Source organism: Heteronotia binoei, chromosome 12 (genome assembly GCF_032191835.1).
Source record: "Heteronotia binoei isolate CCM8104 ecotype False Entrance Well chromosome 12, APGP_CSIRO_Hbin_v1, whole genome shotgun sequence".
NCBI classification, from domain to species: Eukaryota; Metazoa; Chordata; class Lepidosauria; order Squamata; family Gekkonidae; genus Heteronotia; species Heteronotia binoei.
The window spans coordinates 43,843,333-43,848,244 of record NC_083234.1 but is presented as its reverse complement, the minus strand read 5'-3'; positions in this window follow the sequence as shown (position 1 = coordinate 43,848,244).

The window sequence follows — 4,912 nt, the reverse complement described above, 5'->3', positions numbered from 1 at the left end:
TTATAACTGAATTTTCGATAAGCTTTGAGTTACCCTTACACCGCAAGCTTGGACAGGTTTAACAGCCTTTCTCCTTTTCTTGTGAATTCTCCACATTTTAATTCCATGAAGAGAATTTTCAGCATCACATCAGTACCCAAGATTCTTTGAAGAAAGCCACAACTGATAGAGCAAATGCATACATGCTACTTAGAGCACTTTTCAGCCTCTCTCTTGCTTGATATTGGAATGCATGTATGAAAAACACAAAGACAGTCTTGAATGCTTGAGTATCAGGCCTTTGAATCAATAAACTAGAGACTATGAGGGATTGTGGGGGAGGGAGCACCAATTTTGAAACACCACTTTTTAAAACCTCCCTCTCCAGAATTCTGTTCTCTAAGGGATTTGAGCAAACCAATTTCTTCTCGTTCCTCTCTTTTTTCCCCAAGTTTAACTAACACTCCATTGCTCTCAATATTCCTTTCCTTCTGGAGCATTTTTCAGTCCTAGTTCTTTTCTTCTTTGGACTGATTGACCAAGCCCTATTTTTCCACACACCTGAAGAGGCCCCCAAAGAGTCTACTTGGTCAGCAGGTGGCCTAGTTTTGCTGCTTTCATCATCCACGCAGGGGCAAGCAGTTTATTATGGCATAATTATTGATGGAGAATTTATATATAATCACTTCTTAGGCTTTGCAATTGTGTGATTTTGGTGCTATACACAGTACTGCTGCACCCCTACTTGTTGTTTAGCCACATCCATTCCCCCCTTTTAAAGAGGCTTCCACAAGCATCCCCCCTTATAAAAATTAAGCACAATAGTTAAAGAGCAGGGGGAGCTGTCTTCAGAGCTGCCTAAACCTTTATTTTATTTAAAAGCAGCTTCAGGATGGAGGGGCAAATTTGGATCAGGTACAGGGATTGAGGCGAAGAGGGTTAACCTTTTCCTTCTGTGCTGTTTCCTATATCTAAACTGCACTTTTGAAGAGGAAAAAGCCAATCCCTTCAAAGGGAAAGAGTTAAACATGACCTTCCCCCATGCAGGGGCCCCAAACCAGTACAGGGTTCCAGTTACCTGCTTTTAAATTAAAATTGCTATGATTAGACTAAAAGGCACCCAATAAGGTGTGGTGGGAGGGGTTTCCATAACCAGGCCCATAGCTATGAGGGAGTCTGTGGGGGCACAGCCCCCTGACTGCTAGGCAGGGCCCCCTGAGTTGGGGCCCTAACCAGCCTCCAGTGCCTTGGCTGCATCCTTCTCCATTCTGCCGTCATCATACACCATTGCTTCTGCTTGCTTAGGGGACCTGATCATACACAGTTGCTTCTCTGACCTCTCAGCAAGAAGAAACAACCGGCCACTTTCAGCACCCAGGACTGAAAGTTAAGCTCCACCTTGCTTCTGCTTGCTTAGGGGCTGGAAGAAATCTCTGACCCCTCAGCAAGCAGAAACAAGGGCGCCCAGGACTGAGTTAAACTCTGAGTTGCTTCTGCTTGCTTAGGGGCTGGAAGAAATCTCTGACCCCTCAGCAAGCAGAAACAAGGGCGCCCAGGACTGAGTTAAACTCTGAGTTGCTTCTGCTTACTTAGGGGCTGGAAGAAATCTCTGACCCCTCAGCAAGCAGAAACAAGGGGCACTTTCAGCGCCCAGGACTGAAAGTTAAGCTCCAGGTTGGGCTAGAGGGCGCCTCTAAGAAGAGGCCATTTTGGCCCTCAAGTGGAGCGACGGGGGTAGGGAGCAGATGGCTCCATTGCAGGCTTTCTCTACCAGGCAGGGTAGGGAAGGCTGGCGCACACAAGTGGAGGTCCCGGCTGCAGGCCGGGGCTGGGGATCAGTGGAGAGGTGATGTTCGCCTGCAGGGGTTTTCTGGCCTGGTCTCACTGGCCACCTGAGTAAGGGTGGGAGCTGCGCATGGGCAGCCTCGGCTCGCCCTCCAACAGGAAGAAATCCAAATTGGAGGTCTTGTAGCCCCAGAAGTCAGCTGTGACTTGGTGGCGCCTTCCACCCCCCCATGCCTTGTCCCACTGGGCTTGCCTAGCTGGATCATGCTACAGGGAAGGGCAGGAGACCGTGCCGCACATATCTAAACCTCCGAGTGGCTCCCCACCAGAGCTGTGGGAAGAGGGGTGGAAAGGGATCACCTTGGGGCAGCTGTGGGGAGTGGGGAGGCTGTATGGCAGTGAGCTGGCAGCTTTCCTCCTCAGCGGTGGTAGGAGAGAAGGCCATGGAGGTTGGGGCCACTATGTGCCCCCTGAAAAAAATCAGGGCCCCCCAATTCTTCAAATCCTGGCTACAGGGCTGTCCATAACTTGTAATAGTGCTGCTGCCTCCATATCTGGCTACGCAGTGCCCCGTTCCTTTCAAAGCAGGGCTAAGCAGAGAAAAGGGGAGCTGATCGGAGCTGGAGCCCTGTCGGGTTATTTCCTCCGAGATTTCATACTGTTTCCAATGTGACGTTCAGGATTCCTTTGGGCGCCAGAGACGCCCCCTGCAGCCGCTGCCGAGTTTCCTTGGATGACATCGCCGAGGATGCGTAAAGGGCTCATCGCGCACACAGCGGGGCTTCCCGAGCGCCTATTGCCTCCTTCGAAGCCCTCCTTCAAATCTTCCCTACCCCAGAGGAGGAGCGGGAGTGGCGTGAACCTTGGCCTGGCCACTGACGCCTTCCGGGCGGGCCCCCGACTCACTCACCCAGCGCAAAGGGCAGAGAAACGGCAGCCAGCGCCACTAGCAAGCCCGGAACAGCCATCGCGGGCCGGCAGCCTCCAGCGACCAGTAACGGGCGAGGAGGCGACAGAACGAGACGGGGCAGAGGGGAGCAACCGACGGGCGCTGGGGTTAGCGCGCTTCTGGGCCTGTGGACGCCAAATCATTTAGCTCGCATGAGTGTGCAAGATACGAATGATCAAGCTTGGTATTACCTCTGCCAGCCCGTCGCCTCTGGGCTGGCAACCCCCTGTTTGCGGAGAACCACCGCGCCCACGTGCGCCGGGCCACGAACCGGTTGAGGAGCCCGGCAAGAAGGGGGAAAGGGGGCTTAGCTTCAGGCGAGGGGCGCAAACGTCTCCATTTCCGGGGGAGGGGCGACGGGGCTGAATCTGGCCCAGGCGCAGGAATATACACTCCTTGTCTATATTAAATTATTTAAATATGAAATCACTTGTTTAAAAAAAATGCCATCAACAATCAATCGTGGTTTGAAAAATATATTTTTTCACTCACAATAGTCTGAACCTCAGTCAAAGAAAGAGGACTCTGTAAGGAGAGGAATGAAATCCTTCACTGAGACAATTCTAGTGATTATTTTCGTTTTATCTCCTTCCCTCCCATGTACAGAAGCACAGATACACACAAAGGCTGTTCCCTTATCTTCCATTTCTTTAAAGCTGCAAGTCTCAGGATAGCAAAATCACCTTAACTGCCAGTATTTAAGCCACAAGCCTCCCCACCCCCCTCACACAAACAAACACATGGCTAATGACAGAAATATTCACATTTCTTTAATGCTGGAAGTCCCAAGACACCAAAGTCACCTTAACTTCCAGTGTGCAAGTTTTTTTCTGCAAACATACCTGTAGGACTGAGGAAAGTCTTTACTTGTTGCATTTCTTCTGGTCATGAAGCTGCTAAGGCACAGGAGCCAGAGTGGGGAGAGGTGGCAACCTAAAGTGTAAGAGCTATGGCTGCTTCTAGGCAGGCATTTTGCTCCAGTTTGGCATACACACAACCTTATCTCCTACCAACTTCCTACATTTTCCTCTGCTTTTGTCCCTATCTTTCATAAACCTGATTTAGTAGGGAGGGGGGACATTTCTGGGTTTGTTTTTTGGGTCCAAAATGCAGGGGAAACTGCTGCATAGAAGCATCATGTAATACAGGATGATGCTGGAAGGCAAGTCCTGATCTATGGGGTTTCTCCACGTAGTTCCTTCCCTCTACCGTCACTCTTGGCTGTTCCATTGTGTTTTAACAACTGCACACCATGCAGAAATTCATGAGGAGGACTAATACACGTAACAGAGAGAACAGGATCCATTTTGGATCAGACTGGACCCTGGGGGGGGGGGATGGCCAGGATACCCAAGAAGTTGAAGCATCTGTAGTTGTATCTTTTGTATTTTGTGTGTGTGCACATGCCTGGAACTCATAGCAACTTCTGGTGACCACTACTGGGACATGTAGGACATTCCAATTCTGCATTAGCCTTTGTCCCAGTCTTGTTCTTGAGTTTGTGTGGGGGCAGGGAGCAAGCAGGGAACATGCAGCCCTGCTCCAAAGATGCCAATGCAGAATTCAGGAATAAGAGCCACCTTGAGGAGCCCCTCACAGAAGGGAGGCAAGTGCTAAGTGCAGAATCGGTCTCAGAGAAGTGACGATACAGGCTGCCTCTGCCTCCCGGTCCTGGTATTTCAAGCTCTCCCATCCAAATACTTGCCAGTACTGGCCTGCTTAGCTTCTGAGATCTGACAAGGTTAGACTTGCCTGGGATATCCAGGTCAGATGGGTACCTGTTCATTACTCTGGTGGGTTAAATGTCAGTTCAACCATGCTCTGTTTAATCCTTAACATAAAAGAGTTCTCAGCTCTACTGATGCTACATAATTATTGTTAAAACAAGATCAGGAAGATGCAGTTGAAACTGGAGAGAGCCACAGGTCAAAATGAGGCTGCACAGCAACTGGTGTGGAATCAGTCCCTTGAGTTGGGAAAGCAGAAGCCCGGGGGTGGACCAACTGCTACTGCAGAATGAGTCCATGTCTGTCTCCAAGTTAGGCTCTCTTCACACCAACAAATATTCATCATGCTGAGAACCTTATGTGGTTAAACAAAATGTGGTGGGAGAGAAGACCTGTGAACACATCTTGAGACCTCTGAAGTGGCAGGGAGGACACTGCAGGCTGTTCTGGTTAAAAGTACCCTTCCTGAACT